Source organism: Mauremys reevesii, linkage group 19 (assembly GCF_016161935.1).
Source record: "Mauremys reevesii isolate NIE-2019 linkage group 19, ASM1616193v1, whole genome shotgun sequence".
Lineage (NCBI taxonomy): Eukaryota > Metazoa > Chordata > Testudines > Geoemydidae > Mauremys > Mauremys reevesii.
The window spans coordinates 20,583,040-20,600,705 of record NC_052641.1 but is presented as its reverse complement, the minus strand read 5'-3'; the positions used below and the strand labels follow the sequence as shown (position 1 = coordinate 20,600,705).

The following is a 17,666-nucleotide window of genomic DNA, read 5'->3' as shown; positions in this document are numbered from 1 at the left end:
TAAAGGACTGCACTCTCATGCAATCGGTGGGGCCAATTCCCCTGTGAGTGGACTGAATATGTTGGGGTTGAGTCCCGTTTGGGAGGGAGCTCTTCTTCCCCCCTCCCCCCCCCCCGGAGGTAGCATAGGAGGTGGGGGGGGGACCCTCTGGTGCAAAAGAGGGGTGGGTGGGGCAAGCTCTCTGTTAGAAGGGGCAGAATGAGAAGGGTGTGATCCCCATGCTGGGGGACAAGCAGGGGTGAGGCCCCTGTGAGTGGGAGAGATCATCAGAGAGGGAAGAGGCAAATCCTCTGGATGATTGGGGGGGGAGGGGGGTTCATGATGAGTCTGCTGTGGATTGGGAGCAGGGTAGGTGGGGACTGAGCCTCTGTGGGAGAATCCCCTCTGGGATGTAGGTTAGGAAGAGAGCACCAGGCTGGGGGGGTTAGTCCCCTTTAGAGAGAGAAGAACCAGGGAATAGGTGTGGGAAGGCTGCCCTCTTAGGGGGGAGGATAGAGGAACCAAGTCTCCCTTTAACAGTGGTAGGAATATGACACACAAACTCTCTGGGGGCAGGTGTAAATTAGGGGTGGGTAGTTCCTGCAACTAACAGGCTAGGGGACAAGTCTCCCTTGAGGAAAAAGGGGCTGATTCCTTAGGGGAGAGGATGAAGGGCAACCCCAGGCAAGGGGGTGACTCGGGGGGGGGTGTAGGATGGGGTGCGAGCCCCGGGGAGGTGGCCCTAGCCCTAAGGGTGGGGGTGGCTGGGGGGGCAAGCCCCAGGGGAGGGGGAGTAAACACTGGTGGGGCGAAGCAGGATGGGGTGCAAGAGCCCCAGGGGAGGATGGGACCCTAGGGATGGGGGTGACATGGGGGGGTGACCCCAGGGGAGGATGACTCCATGGGGGAGTAGGATGGAGTGAACAGTGGAGGGCAAGCAGGGTGACTGAGGGGGTAGGTTGGGGAGAAGGGGAGGGGATGACTCAGGGGTAGGTTGGGACAAGCACTGGGGAGGGGGAGTAGGAGGGGTGAACACCGGTGGGGCAAGGGGGATGATGGGGAGGTTGGGGCGAGTTCCTGGGAAGTGGGCCTAGCCATAGGGGTGGGGGTGACTCGTGGGGAGCAAGACCCAGGGAGATGGGCCTAGAGGAGGAGGGATAGGCTGGGCAAGCCCTGGGGAAGGATGACTCAGAGGGAAGTGGGGGCAAACACCAGTGGGGTGAGCGGGCTGACTAGGGGGTAGGTTGGGGAGAAGGATGATGGGGAGGTTGGGGCAAGCACTGGGGGAAGGATGACTCGGGGGTAGGGGAGCAAACATCGATGGGGCAAAGGGGTGACTGGGGATACAGTGGGGAGGGAGGAGTTGGGGAGAGGGAAGCAAACACTTGCATGGGCGAGGGGTGACGGGGTGGGGTGGGGAGGTGACACCCAGGGGCGAGGGGTGACTGGGGTAGCTTGGGGCGGGAGACAGGGGTGACTCGGGGGAGGGGAGCAACACCCGGTGGGGCAAGGAGTGTAGGTTGGGGCGGAGGGGGTGTTGGGGGCAGGGAGTGACACCTGGTGGGGCAAGGGGGTGACTTAGGGGGAGTTAGGGGGAGCGAAACTCAGGGGGGCAAGGGGATGACTGGAGGTAGGTTGGGGCGGGGGGGTGACTCAGAGGCGTTAGGGGGAGTGAACCCCAGGGGGCAAGGGGTGACTGGGGGTAGGCTAGGGCAGGGGATGGGGTGACTCAGGGGAGGGGAGAAAAGCCCGGGGGTGAGGGGATGACTAGGGGCAGGTTGGGGTGGGGGCAGGGGTTGACTCGGGGGAGGGGAGCGTCACGGGGGCACATTGGGGTGGGGCAGGGGTGATGGGGGCTAGGGGAGCGAAGCCTGTTGGGGTGAGGAGGGTAGGCTGGGGATTGATGCGGGGGTAGGGAGCAAACCCCAGGAGGCGAGGGGTGACTCGGGAGCAGGGGGACTTGGGGGTAGAGGTGAGTGATGTGGGGTTAGGGGGAGCCAAAGCCGGGAGGGAGAGGGAGTAGGTGATGGGGTTAGGGGAGAAGTGAAGCCCAGTGGGGAGGAGGGTAGGCTGGGGTGGGTGACAGGGGTTAGAGGAAGAGAAGCCCGGTGGGGCGAGGGGTAACTGGGGTAGGTTGGGGCGGAGAGGTAGAGGGAGCGACACCCGGGAGGCGAGGGGGTAGTTGGGGCGGGACAGGAGGGTGACGGGGGTTAGGGGAGCGGAAGCCCGGGGGCAAGGGGTGACTGGGGGTAGGTTGGGGCGGGGCAGAGGCGAGGAGGCTAGAGAGGAGCAAAGTCCGGGGCAAAGGACGGTAGGTTGGGGCGGCAGGAGGTGATGGGGGTTAGGGGAGCGGGCTGACACTGGGGCGAGGTGACTGGGGGTAGGCTGGCGGGGGACTCGGGGTTGAGGGGAGCGAAGCCGGGGGCGAGGGGTAGGTTGGCGGGGAGGGGTGACTGGAGGTAGGTTGGCGTGGGGACTCGGGGTTGAGGGGAGTGAAGCCCGGGGCGAGGGGGTAGGCGCGGGGGAGCGAGGTGACTGGGGTAGGTTAGCACGGGCGTGGGGACTCGGGGTTGAGGAGCGAAGCCTGGGGGCGAGGGGTAGGTTGGCGCGGGGGCAGGGTGACTGGGGTAGGCTGGCGGAGGGGACTCGGGGTTGAGGGGAGTGAAGCCCGGGGGCGAGGGGTAGGGTGGCGCGCGGGGTGACTGGGGTAGGTTGGCGGGGTTGAGGAGCGGCCGGGGGTGAGGGGTAGGTTGGCGCGGGGCGGTGACTGGGGGTAGGCTGGCGGGGGTTGAGGGAAGCGGCCCGGGGGCCGAGGGGTAGGGGGCGCGGGGGGCGCGGGGTGACTGGGGGTAGGTTGGCGGGGACTCTGGGGTTGAGGGGAGCGAAGCCCGGGGGCCGAGGGGTAGGGGCGGGGGCGCGGGGTGACTGGGGTAGGCTGGCGGGGGTTGCGGGAGCGAAGCCCGGGGGCGAGGGGTAGGGTGGCGGGGCGCGGGGTGACTGGGGTAGGCTGGCGGGGTTGAGGGGAGCGAAGCCCGGGGGGGCCGAGGGCGTAGGGTGGCGCGCGGGGGGCGCGGGGTGACTGGGGGTAGGGTGGCGGGGGGTTGAGGGGAGCGAAGCCCGGGGGGGCGCGGGGGAGGGGTGGCGCGCGGGGGGCGCGGGGTGACTGGGGGTAGGCTGGCGGGGGGTTGAGGGGAGCGAAGCCCGGGGGTTCGAGGGGGTAGGTTGGCGCGGGGGGTGACTGGGGGTAGGCTGGCGGGGGGTTGAGGGGAGCGAAGCCCGGGGGTGAGGGGTAGGGTGGCGCGGGGGCGCGGGGTGACTGGGGTAGGCTGGCGGGGGTTGAGGAGCGAAGCCCGGGGTTCGAGGGTAGGTTGGCGCGGGGGTGACTGGGGGTAGGCTGGCGGGGGGTTGAGGGGAGCGAAGCCCGGGGCAGGGGGCGCGTGTCCCCGCCAGGGCTCCCGGCAGGGGCAGGGGGCGGGCGGTTACCTGCGGGGCTCGCTGCCCCATGGACGCGCGGCGGCTCCCTCGGGCCTAGCGGCGGCTGCCCGGCTCCGCGGCAGGAAGTGATTCCAGCGGCTCCTCACATGGACTTTCCCTGACCTCGCCCAGCAGCGCCGAGCGCCGCAGCCAGGCAGCCGCGGGCGGGGACACGGGGCTGATCGCGGGCCCCGGCCCTCCCGGCCAGCCGGACTCTCAGCACAAAGGGCCGTGGGGCTGGAGCCGGCTGGCGGAGCCCTGGCCCTGCAGGCGCCACAGGCTTTCCCCGGCTCCCAGCTCCCTCCGGGGAGCTGCCTCCCCCGAGCCAGGCGCTCCCCGGGCCGGGGACTCCCTAACCCAGGGGCTTGGGCTAGCATCGCCCGTACTCTCTGCTGTGACATGCCATGGGCAGGGGATGCAGCCGCCAGACCCCCCCCCCCAGTCACGCGTGTCCCCCACGAAACCCACAGATAGTGTCAAGCTGGGGGCAGCGGGCGCTACGGGTCTGAACTGTGCAGTACATGGGGACATGCCGGGCGGGGATCAGAGGGGTTTGATCTTTAAATGTAGCGCTTATTATTTTTCAGGGGAATTAAAAGGGGAGGGGAAAGAGGATCTCAAATATGCACACCTTGGCTTCCCAGTATTGAAAGGGTCCTTGCGCCTACTCAGGGTAGGAACACACACTGCACAGTACTGGACCCTATTCTGCAAGCCCTTTGGGCCGGGAACTTCCACAGAAGTCAACAGACTTTCCACTCCCAGACCATCTCCAAACTGGGCCCTAAGCATGCACAATGTGCTCATTATCATTGCATGTATTAATTATGCTGTTTAGTCATATCATATTTAAAAAAAAAACGGGGGTTGATGAAAACTTAAGTTTTTAAAAAGCACCTGGGTTCTTTCTACCATGCTGCCTGTTTTGCTGGGGAGGCACTTCCCAGAAACAGCTGCAAAGAAACCTCATAATCCAACTTCAAATCCTCACTCAAAACTCTGCTTTGCCAGTATGCCTATAAAAACTTGACTAGCTAGGCTACTGGTGTGCTGAGACCATTACCTATCACCAATATTGTCTCATTATTTCCTTGTGCATCCCTGTCTGTATCCATTTCTTCTCCCTTGTCTTTTACTTAGATTTTAAACTCCTTGGGGGGCAGGGAGTGTCTTTTTGTTCTGTGTTTGTAGTACACCTACCACAATAGCATTTTCATAGAATCTCATAAATTGGAAGTGGAAAAATACCTGAAAGCTCAGCTAGTCAATTCCCCTAGCCAGTACAGAATTGGTTCAATGGTGTATTCTTAAGTATTCTCTACAGTCCAGTTCTAAATGTCCTAGACCATGAGGCTTCTACCACATCTCTTGGAAGATTGGACACAGTCTAATACAATTATTCTGTTTGGAAATGCATTCCTGTATCAAGCCTGAATTTTCCTTTGCTCAAGTTCATGTCATTGCTCCTAGATCTACCCTTTAGACTGCACCTAACAGTTATCTATAATAAGTGAAGCTATTCGCTGATTCAGGATTTGTTTATTTTTTAAAATATCCAGAATAATATTTTGAACCAAAACTTGTAAATGATCTCAGTGTTTTTTTTATCCTGGATTTAAAACATCCCTTCACTAAGGCTCCAATTCTGCAAATGCTTAGGGACATGCTTAACTGAGTAGCCCCCTTGACACATGCATAAAGTAATATATATGCATAAATGTTTATGATATCAAGGCCTAATTAATATTTTTTCTTAATTTAAAATATTTTTGAATCTTTTTATCTAAAAGTGTGAAATCCTGCTGACAGCTGCATTACAAGATTTTCAAATTCTTAATTGCCCATCTCTCTCTCAAAAAAGAGAAATTTCATTCAAAATATTAATTTCAAGGAAGAACTACAAGGATCACTGAAGGGATGGGAATATTTAATATTATAAGAACATTCCCTTTACTCTATTATCTTGGCTAGATGAAGCTTTCAGCCAGAACTCAATTATGATCTGAAGGCTAAGATAAAGAAAATTACTAAATCTAAAATAATAATAATGACCCTAAAAAACCAATCCCCCAACCCTATTGTGTTTACAAGAACTAAAGAGAACATTGTCTGTGTAATTATTTGTGTTAGGGTACGTCTAGACTACCCGCCGTCGGGTAGCAATCGATTTCTCAGGGATCGACATATCGCATCTCATCTAGACACGATATATCGATCCCCGAATGCGCTCCCGTCGACTCCGGAACTCCACCAGCGCGAATGGCGGTAGTGGAGTTGACAGGGGGAGCCGCGGATGTCGATCCCACGCCGTGAGGACGAGAGGTAAATCAATCTAAGATACTTCGACTTCAGCTATGCTATTCTCGTAGCTGAAGTTGCGTATCTTAGATCGATCCCCCCGCCCAGTGTAGACCAGCCCTTAGCCTCATCTTTTAAAAGAAAAATGTTGATTGTTAGAGGTTCCTATTAGTGTAATCCAAGCAAAAGATTGTCTCCTTGTACCCTCCTGTCTGTAACTACTGGTTGTCTCTTATACTCAGATTGTCAGATCTTTGAGGCAGGCACAATCTTTTTTGTTCTGTGTTTGTACAGTGGGGGCCTGATCAGTGTCCCTCTAACTTTTCCCACCCCTGTGCGGAATGAATTTTGTATGTGCACCAATATGAAGGTGATGTGTGACATTTGGGCCCCCATTTGGCAACATTTTCTGAATATGCATGTTTTGCCAACACAGGACCTCTGTTAGTTCCGTAGACTTGCATCAGAAGGGGTAAGAATTTGCAAGATCTGCTCTCTGTTAGAGTCTGGTAAGTAACCCTAAATCACATTGTGAAATAACTCTAAAGCAATTAAAAAAGAGGGAGGGATGAATGATATAACATACTCTGTAACATGCAAAGAGTGCCTTCCAGTGGAGACAAGCTTAGTACAGAGGAAAGACCCTTTCTGAGTTCATAGAATTCCTGCTCCCATTAAAGTGAATGGCAGTTTTGCCATTGACAAAGACCCTGAGAGATAAATTGTCTACAAATTCTTATGGTCTAGGTTTCAGTCTCAAGGGAGGATGCCCCCCACAAAGTAGGCAAAAATCTGCAGTGTTATATCTGTACAAACCCATTGGGAAGTAAATTGTTGTTGTTGTCTGTGGGGTTGGACAAGGTGTAAATCAATATAGCAGTTAGCCCAGTGAACATAGCTACCAGATGTAGGACTCTGCTAATCTTACAAGTCAGCTATAACTTTATCTTTCCATAACATTTTCCCAGACATAAGTGTATTTCAAGTTTTATATACATAAGCAAAATTCTCCAGGTCATAGAACTGCTTTAAACTAGCCCACGCGAAGGCCATGTCTACACTACAAAATTGTGTCAACTTAATTTACATCAGCATACAGCCACTGTACTTATTAAATTGCTTGTGTGTGTGTGCACACTTAGAATCATAGAAGATTAAGGTTGGAAGAGACTCAGGAGGTCATCTAGTCCAACATCCCTGCTCAAAGCAGGACCGACCCCAACTAAAGCATCCCAGCCAGGGCTCTGTCAAGCTGGGCCTTAAAAACCTCTAAGGATGGAGCTTCCACCACTTCCCTAGATAACCCATTCCAGTGTTTCACTACCCTCCTAGTGAAATAGTGTTTCCTAATATCCAACCTAGACCTTCCCCACTGCAACTTGAGACCATTGCTCCTTGTTCTGCCACCACTGAAAACAATCTAGCTTCATCCTCTTTGGACCTCCCCTTCAGGTAGTTGAAGGCTGCTATCAAATCCCCCCTCACTCTTCTCTTCTGAAGACTAAATAAGCCCAGTTCCCTCAGCCTCTCCTCATAAGTCATGTGCCCCAGCCCCCTAATCATTTTAGCTGACCTCCGCTAGACTCTCTCCAATTTGTCCACATCCTTTCTGTAGTGGGGGGCCCAAAACTGGACGCCATATTCCAGATGTGGCCTCACAGTGCTGAACAGAGGGGAATAATCACTTCGATCTGCTGGCAATGCTCCTACTAATGCAGCCTAATATGCCGTTAGCTTTCTTGGCAACAAGGGCACGTTGTTGACTCATAGCCAGCTTCTTGTCCACTGTAATCCCCAGGTCCTTTTCTGCAGAACTGCTGCTTAGCCAGTCGGTCCCCAGCCTGTAGCAGTGCATGGGATTCTTCCATCCTAAGTGCAGGACTCTGCACTTGTCCTTGTTGAACCTCATTAGATTTCTTTTAGCCCAATCCTGCAATTTGTCTAGGTCACTCTGGACTCTATCCCTACCCTCCAGCGTATCTACCTCTCCCCACCATCTTAGTGTCATCCACAAACTTGCTGAGGGTGCAATCCATCCCTTCATCCAGATCATTAATGAAGATGTTGAACAAAACCAGCCCCAGGACTGACCCCTGGGACACTCCGCTTGATACCAGCTGCCAACTAGACATTGAGCCATTGATCACTACCCATTGAGCCCGACGATCTAGCCAGCTTTCTATCCACTTTATAGTCCATTCATCCAATCCATACTTTTTTAACTAGCTGGCAAGAATACTGTGGGAGACTGTATCAAAAGCTTTGCTAAAGTCAAGATATATCTTGTTCACCGCTTTTCCATCTCCACAGAGCCAGTTATCTCATCATAGAAGGCAATCAGGTTGGTCAGGCATGACTTGCCCTTGGTGAATCTATGTTGACTGTTCCTGATCACCTTCCTCTCCTCCAAGTGCTTCAAAATGGATTCCTTGAGGACCTGCTCCATGATTTTTCTAGGGACTGAGGTGAGGTTGACCAGTCTGTAGTTCCCCAAATTCTCCTTCTTCCCCTTTTTAAAGATGGGCACTATATTTGCCTTTTTCCAATTGTCTGGGACCTCCCCAAATTGCCACGAGTTTTCAAAGATAGTGGCCAGTGGCTCTGCAATCACATCAGCCAACTCCCTCAGCATCCTCGGATGCATTAGATCCAACCCCAGGGACTTGTGCATGTTCAGCTTTTCTAAACAGTCCTTAATCTGTTCTTTCACCACTGAGGGCTGCTCACCTTCTCCCCATACTGTGCTGCCCAGTGCAGCAGTGTGGGAGCTGCCCTTGTCTGTGAAGACCGAGGCAAAAAAAGCATTGAGTACTTCAGCTTTTTCCACATCATGTCATTAGGCTGCCTCCCCCATTCAGTAAGGGTCCCAGACTTTCCCTGACCACCTTCTTGTTGCTAACATACCTGTAGAAACCCTTCTTGTTACCCTTCACATTCCTTGCTAGCTGCAACTCTAATTGTGCTTTGGCCTTCCTGATTACACCCTTGCATGCTCGAGCAATATTTTTATACTCCTCTCTAGTCATCTGTCCACATTTCCACTCCTTGTAAGCTTCCTTTTTGTGTTTAATCTCACCGAAGATTTCTCTGTTAAGCCAAGCTCCTTGTGTCAGTGGTGTGCGTCTTCACCAGGCAGGGCCACCAATGGGGGGGGCGGGGGGAGGGCAAGTGGGGCAATTTTTCCCAGGCCCTGCAGGGGCCCCCACTAAAGTTTTTGGCGGGTCTTTGGCGGCAGGTCCTTCAGTGCCGCCGAATACACCTGGAGCAAATGAAGGACCCGCTGCTGAAGACCCGGAGCTTCTTCCGCTCTGGATCTTTGGCGGCAATTCGGCGGCGAGGGCTCCTTCTGTTCTGCGTCTTCGGCGGCGGGTCCCTCACTGGCTCTGGGACCCGCCACCAAAGTGCCCCGAAGACCCAGAGTGGAAGGACCCCTGCCGCCAAAGACCCCAGGCCCCCTGAATCCTCTGGGCGGCCCTGTCACCAGGAGCACTTGTTTCAATTGCATTGTCAGTGTAGGGCATTGTGGGATGGTTCCTGAAAGCCAGCAACAGTGGACGTAAGCAATACAGTATCTACACTGACACTGTGTCGACCTAATTACACCAACCATGAGGCAGCTTGGGGAGATGGTGTGACTAAATCAGCATAAAAAGGCACTTATGTTCGGCAGGAGCCAAATTTAAGTGAAGGCTTTTCCACAGCTAGGTCTATGCAAGGCAGCTTATGTCAACATAACTGTATAGCATAGATCAGGCCTAAAATATGTCATTTATTTTCCATCTATGTAGCAACTCTAACAAAATTAATAGCTCATAAAATAGTTGTAAGAAAGACAGAGGTTACAAATCCTGGGTGAAATCCTGGTCCTATTGAAGTCAATGGGAGTTTTGTCACTGATTTCAGCAGAGTCAGAGTTTAACTCCACATTTTAAAATATTTAGATTTAATTCCCTATATTATTAAAACTGAAAGAATTTTAAAATCAACGAGCCTTCTCATGTGAATAATGTGAACAGCCTTTGGCCAAAAGTATTATGATTACAATGAGTTCCAAATGTAAATATATACGTAAATAAAGTATAATTCTTCCTCCCACCTCATTTTGCATATGAGATCATGTTAAAGCATTTTTGCACCTGGAAGTTTCTTTTGTTTCTCTCTCTTGTTTTTAAACCTTTACAGTTTTGATGCTGCTTTAAAGACTGTAGAAAAAATATTTTTTAAATCAACATTTGATGTTTCAGAAGGGCTTAGGGCTAAGGAATTTCATTAACACTCAACACTTTAAAAAAACAGTGCCAGGCAAGGACAAACACACTTTCTTTGGCATGCAAGATAAAACTGTTGTTGTATTTTTAAAAGGTACATGGGAAGTATGCCCCAGAATCTCGTTCTAAGATAAGCCAATTAGTGGAATGTTCCTTCTGTGCATTGCCTTCAAAATATAATACTATTTTGTCCTCCCATAATACATTCCATCCAAGGATCTCAATGTGTATGAATACATTATTTATTATTATTATTAATGTTGCTGTACAACACCCCTATGAGGTAAGTATTATCCCCATTTTACTGATGAAAAACTGAGACACCAATGACTAATTCCTCTGCCTTTTACCCTGGCAAAGAAGCTGAGCTTAATGCAAGGAGGGTTGGCCAGTGGTGCAAGGGAATGAATTCTTGAGGAAGCTTCAACCACTTCTGCTGTGGGAGGGTGGGTGGATGGATGGACTGCAAGTGAATCCACATATCAACAGATCCACCAGTCCTACTCACTTGTGGGGGGGTCATACAGGAATCCCTATGCTCCATGGCAAAAAGGAGGTGTGGTTTACCTGTAGGGGATCCACAAATACCACCCCGTTCCCCCCAAGCAATAGAGCTACATCAGTTTGCTGCATCATACCTCTGAGCTGCAGAGGTAGAGAAATGCAATGATATGCATTTAAATAACAGCTAAATGTAAATATATACATCTTGGAACAAAGAATGTAGACCATACTTACAGAATGTGAGACTTTCCTGGGAAGCAGTGACTCTGAAAAAGATTTGGGGGTTGTGATGGATAATCAGTGAACATGAGCTCTCAGTGTGATGCTGTGGCCAAGAGCTAATGTGATCCTGGAATACATAAACAGGGGAATCTCAAGTAAGAAAGATAAATTCTTTTACTTCTATATTTGGCACTGGTGCAACTGCTGCTGGAATACTGTGTCCAGTGCTGGTGTCCACAATTCAAGAAGGATGTTGATAACTTGGAGATGGTTCATAGAAGAGCCACGAGAATGATTAATGGATTAAAAACCTCCCTTTTAGTGATAGACTCAAAGGGTATGTCTACACTGCAATTAGACACCTGCAGCTGGCCTGTGCCAGCTGACTCAGGCTTGCGGGCTGTGGGGTTGTTTAATTGCAGTGCAGATATTTTGGCTCTGGCTGCAGCTCAAGCTCTGGGACTCTCCCACCTCACAGGGTCCTAGAGCCAGGACTGCAATCTGAGACCAGAAATCTACATTGCAATTAAACAGCCCCACAACCCATGCCTGAATCGGCCAGCATGTGCCAGCCGCAAGTTTTTAATTGCGGTGTAGACATACCCAAAGAACTCAATCTATTTAGCTTAACCAGGAGAAGGACTTAATTACAGTCTATAAATATCTACATGAGGAACAAGGATTTAATAATATGTTCTTCAATCTAGTAGAGAAAGATATAACATGATCCAGTGGTTGGAAGTTGAAGCTAGACAAATTCAGACAGGAAATAAGGAGTACATTTTTTACAGTGAGAGTAATTAACCATTAGAACAATTTACTAAGGGCAATGGTGATTCTCCATCACTGACCATTTTTAAATCAAGGTTGGATGTTTTTCTAAAAGATCTGCTCTAGGAATTATTTTGAGGAAATTCCATGTGGTCTATGTTACACAGAAGGTCAGAATAGATTATCACAATGGTCGATTCTGGCCTCTGAATCTATTAATTTATGAAGAGGTTTTGCCCCAGAGAGATTAAGGATCTGACTTTCAGAGGTGCTGAGCTACTTGCATGTTACCTTGACTTGCAACAAAGCTGTAAGTGCTCACAACTCTGATAATCGAGCCCTAGGGGCCAGGTTTTCAGCAGAGCTCCAGAATAAGTGGCTGTATTTTCAACAGAGCTCAGCATCTGCTGTGTTGAGCTCCTTTGAAAATCTGGCCACAAGTGTCATGACGGGATCTGCTAGGATCTGAGCACTCTTGAAAATCGGGTCCTTTTTTAGGTGCTTAAATGGGAACCTTTGAAAGCCTGGCCCCAACTGTGGGTGCTCAGCACTGGAACATCTGGTCCTACGTGACTTGCCCAAGGTCTCACAGAGGTCTACTGTGTCCGGAACAAAAACCAGCTCTCCTGACTCCCAGTCCTGTGCCTCATCAAAAAAAATCTTCATTCCATTCAACCCTGGACATTTTAATAATCTTTTATGGCTGAAAAAGAAACATTCCTTAAGTATTGTTTGATATTTCAGAACAGCTCCAGGGCTGGAGAAAACATGCTTATTTACTGCTGTGCTGAACTTAATGCAAAAGACTGATTCAGAGACAAGAGGAAACAAAATAGGCAACATTTTCTGTAATGTCCACAAAGTCATCCGGGGCAGAAGAAAAATATTTTCTTTCTTTCTCTTTCTTGGTTGCCTTTGTATGTTTGTTTGTTTTTTAATCTAGCATTTCAAATTGAGCAACTGTTTGAGGGCTGAAGAAATTTGATAAAATATCCAACATTTATATTCTTGCAGTGGAAAAGCGAACTTTTCTCATCTGAACAGTAGTTTAGTGAAACAAAAGAAATAATCTTGCAGTTATACCATCCATTATTAACCCCTTTGTGGGTACAACTTCTTCAGTGTCAGCAACCCACTGCAAAACATTAGGAAGATCTATATTCCTTCCCCAAATTATCAGTAGTCTTGAAGACATTAACATGGTTAAGATGTGTTTTACATCTTGTTTCCTACTTTTATTTCTAAAGAGAATGTAAAGCTGCATGATGGAAGAACTACTGTTTCTAGACAATGGTCTAGATAGATTATGTAGTCTGTAAAAAAGCAACGAGAAAGCACATTAAAAAAATTACAACCAAATTAAAATTCTCAATCCCTGTCACTGCTCACAGCAGACATATATTTTATGAATTCTATGGGCTTCTCCTGCAAGATTCATTGCTGGTGTAACTGTACTGTAACCATACAACTTCACCAGGGATTAGCTTGGAACATAGACTACAGACAAGTAACATTTCAAAGCAATACTAACTACAGTCTGAATTCCAAAAGAAACGGACTCTGCCTCAGAGTCTGGGTGTGGATCTGAATGTTCTCAAATGCCAGGGTATTTTGGAGCTGGGATTTGTTTCAGCACATTATGTATTTGTTGTTATATATTATTTGTATTACCAAAGAACCTAGGAGACCTAGTCATGGGCTAAGACCCCATTGTGCAAGGCACTGTCCAAACAGAGCAAAAAGACAGTCCATGTCCCAAGGATCTTACAATCTAAGTACCCCAGTATTGAGACCAGCTGTGAAGTTCAGCTCTGGGTCCAAACTTTGGGTCTGTAGATCTGGGTTCAGATCTGGCGTTCTGGTTCAGTTCTTTGTCTACATTCTCGTGAATGTTAACACCATAGTGGAAGAGAATAAGTGTTTTAAATGAATTACAGGGGATATAAGGAGTAATGACCCGAGACTGGTTTAACTTACTTAAAGGGAAACTTTGATAGACATTGACAGCACTTCTAACTGTGAGGTTGACTAGAAAGTGGACTAGAAAGTGGTGACCAGATAGCAAGGGTGAAAAATCGGGACAGAGGGTGCGGGGTAATTGGCACCTATATAAGACAAAGCCCCAAAAATCAGGACTGTCCCAATACAATCGGGACAACAGGTCACTCTACAGTAGAATGACTTTCCAATGAAGGTAACTGAAGCACCATCCCTTAGTGTTCAAGAGGAGACTTACAGGTTCAATGTACTGTACATTTTTACCCTTGGTGCCTGGTCTTAGCAAGGGATAAACACCAAAATTCCAGCTGGCAGGTATCCTGTGGAGTAGATATTGCTGTACTACTGGAAAATATTCTACTAGGAACATTCCAGAACTGTTAATGATATGCTGTGACCCAAGTGAATAATGATGTTAAGGAAGTACTTGAAGGCATGGTTTTAACAGTACAAAGATGGGTCTTTTTAGCAAATTGGTGAAGTAAAGAGGCCTACAAGTTCTCCTCAGTCCTTATGTTTTAGGAGGTACAGTCATCACGAGCTCTTCCATCTATTAGCAAGTTACGTGGTATATCAGCACTCTACTCTTCGCTAGAAACTGTGCAACTGTGAGAAATGTGTTGTGAAGATAGCAGTACGGCTCCAGGCTACCAAAGTAACTAGGGAATAGAATGCTATAAGAAAGACAAGGTGTCTGTCAGAATAATTTAATGTTTCATAAGCAATTCTTCAGAGGAATTTGGAAGACGGACTAATTGCCAAGTTGGGATCTAAATTCTCCCTGAAAGTAGTTAATATATTGCTTCCTTGGCTTGATATACATGTCACAGGCTTGCTTTCCCTTTAAGGGGAGCTGGGCCCAGCCTCATCTGTGACAGATCAGCTACCTCCTAGCTGAGACTACTCAGCTAGGGATCAGGTAATTATCAAAGCCAACAAGTAAGTCACTTGGGGAGAAAGCTGCAGGGAGCAGGAAAGTTCTTCCAGGAGACCTTGGGGAAAAGCTATAGGCAGCAAGTTGACTCCTGTGACAAGCCCTAGAACAGAGTGTGATTCTAAGGCAAGTGGCCTGCAGAGTGGAAACCTATAGGGAATAGAGAAGTTCCTGCAGAAGACCCCAGTTTAAGGGGATGGGCAACTGATGTGCTGTACTAGTTTTATATGGAAGAAATAAATGTGAAGTCCTGAGAGAAAGAACCTGAACCAGATTTTGAGTGTAGCGTCAGTCCTTCCTAGGCTGGAGAAACAGGCCAGCAGTCTACAATGTATAGCCAAGGTTGGTATTGAGCTGAAATGTAATCTAGCAAGGAAAGAAGAGTACCCCCTAAAATAAACCTTTATGTTGATGGAACATTTAATTAGTTCTGCATAATAATAACTGGTATTCATATGAAAGTGGAGAGGACATCTCATCTATGTTATGACCATGTACAATTAATTAGGATCAGTGCCTCATCAGCAGCAAATGAGATAGCAGAGTATCTATTAGAAACCCTCTGGTCTTCATCCTCTTATACTTGCATAACAAAAAAACCCAAACAAACTTGTTTTCTCCTTCATCATACATGAGGAAAAATTTGGGCTACCTTGGCCTGGATAATGAGTTTCTTGGTGAGTTATAAATGCAATATGGTACTTTTAATCTTCAAAGAGTAGAAATAACCTCTAAGGTCCTCCTACAAAACCAAAATCCCTTCCAAGGGGGAGGAGTTGGTGCCTCAGGGGACTCTTCTATCCAGAGCCTTAGTGGGGGGACCATTCATTCAAATCCAGCCCACATTTTTAATGACAGTTGTTTCCATCAGACTGCTCGGAGGCCGGTGTTAAATGCCCTGATGAGCTCAGCAGCAATGGTCTTTATTCAGATTCTATCAGCCATTATTCATAAACCAGCAATTGGCAATACCTGTCACCCTGGCAAGCCATTTCAGCAGCGGCCAACAAATGGATGGCCCATAATTATCCCTGATTCCCTAGAACTGGTTCTCTTTTTTTCCATAATGTTTAAGGGTAGATGGGACCATTACATCATCTAGTCTGACCTCTCGTATGGCATGGGTCTTACCAAATTCACAGTCCATTTTGGTAAATTTCACAGTCATAGGATTTTAAAAGTCGTAAACGTCATGATTTCTGCTATTTAAAACTGAAATTTCACAGTGTTGTAATTGTTGGGGTCCTGACCCAAAAAGGAGTTGTGGGGGGAGGGCCGCAAGGTTATGGTAGGAGGTGTTGTGGTACAGGCAACAGCACTGCTTTCAGGGCTGGGCAGCTGGAGAGCAGCGGCTGCTGGCCGGGAGCCCAGCTCTGAAGGCAGAGCCGCCGCCAGCAGCAGTGCAGGAATAAGGATGGCATGGTCTGGTATTCCCACCCTTACTTCTGCACTGCTGCCTGCAGAGCTGGGCCCTCAGCTGTCTTGGTTTACAGAAGGTCTAGTTCCAGTCCAGAAATGGTTTTTGTTTTTGTGGGGGGCTTTGGTCAGCCTTTCAGAATTCCCCCAGGAGGTTCAAGATTCAGAATTGGCATTATGATGGTGTCTCAGTTCTTTGAGCCAGACCATGACCTTAGAACATAAGAATGGCCAGACTGGGTCAGACCACTGGTCCATCTAGCCCAGTATCCTGTCTTCTGACAGTGACCAATGCCAGGTGTCCCAAAGGGAATGAACAGAACCGGTAATAATCAAGTGATCCATCCCCTGCCACCCATTCCCAGCTTCTGGCAAAGAGAGTCTAGGGACACTCCTATGGAGATAACCGTTATTTCAACAGACTCGTAACATGAGTAAATTGCTATTATCAGATGCAATCAGCCATGATAGGACACTAAATGGAGTATAAACTGTTTGTTTGTGGTTTTTTTTGTTTTTTGGTTGTTTTTTTTTAAACAGATCATCTCCAATGAAGGCCTGAAAGTCAAAATCATACTAACATTTGGACAAATCCTGAAGTATTTATTCAATCAAAATTCCAACAGAATGCAATGGAGATTTTTATGTAAGGAGGCCTTTTATTTGCAGTCTCTAATGTTTTTTATGTCAGTTACAACAGCAAATAAGATAAAAAAAATCATCTCTCATATGTAGATTTTGGTGCAAAAGCCCCAGCGATACTAATCTTTGGCCTGGTCCAGCTAATTAATACTAAATTTGAAAATGAAAAACACCAAGAGACAAATTCTACCATCCTTACTTCCTGAGTAACACCTTATTCCATGCAAATCCCTACTGATTTCAATAAAACTACTCACAGAATAAGATACTACACAGCATGAGTATGGGTGATAGAACCTGATCTAATACTTAATGAATAAGTATTAATTGTTAATGAGTCAAGTCCTGAAGTCCTTACAATAGAAGTGTGTGAGGCTTAGTGCATGTCTACATGAAAAGTTTCACCAGTTTAAATTAAATTGTCGTTTAGTTAAACTGGTGGAAAAGAAAGTCATAGATGCTCTTATTTTGTTTCACATTAAATTGATTAGGAACAGATTAATGAAACTGAAACTGAAATGAAGCCACAGTTAAACTGAAGTAAGTATCCACAGAGAGGTTTGCACTGGTTTAACTAAAGTGGTGCAAGTTTGTGTTTAGACAAGGCCTTAGTTAATGTTTGTAAAGTGCTTTGAGATCCTTGGATGAGAACTACTGTAGAAAGGCAGTGGAAATAAACAATACCTTGCACATCTCCCATGAAATGGAAATGTGGGGTTAATCTGGGTGGCTTCAGTCAGCCAGCAAAATGAATAATGTTGGCAGTTTAGAAAAGTTGTTTATTACATAATTTGATGCAGACTTTGAAACAATATACAACATCCCTAAGGAAATACGTTCATTTTGATAATGTTAATTCACATTACAATGACCAGGCAATGAGTCTCATCAATTTCAGCTTCACCTCATTAGGGGTTGTAATTGAGATCCTACATTTCACAGAGTTTTGGGATTTTGAAACTCAGATATGTAGCATTACATTGGCATGTAATTGGGGACTATCTGAACCTTTGTTTCCCACCAGCTCAGGTATGACTTTGGGGGGGGGGGTGTTAGGCATTGACTGAGATCAGAATATTTACCATAGTCACTCAAATCAAAACTTAAAAAAAATAAATCTCAGGGTTTTTCTGCTATTACACCCAATTATCTTGATACAC

The 17,666-nt window shown here is 48.0% G+C and overlaps 1 protein-coding gene across 1 annotated transcript in view; it reads right to left on the bottom strand.

The window, feature by feature from the left end:
- NACC2 (NACC family member 2) overlaps window positions 1-3,575 on the bottom strand; it is an 84,207-nt gene extending 80,632 nt beyond the window's left edge. Inside the window, exon 1 of the mRNA XM_039506684.1 lies at window positions 3,463-3,575. The gene's annotated coding sequence lies outside the window, so the exon portion shown is untranslated. The remainder of the gene's footprint in view (window positions 1-3,462) is intronic.
- Window positions 3,576-17,666: the final 14,091 nt, after the last annotated feature.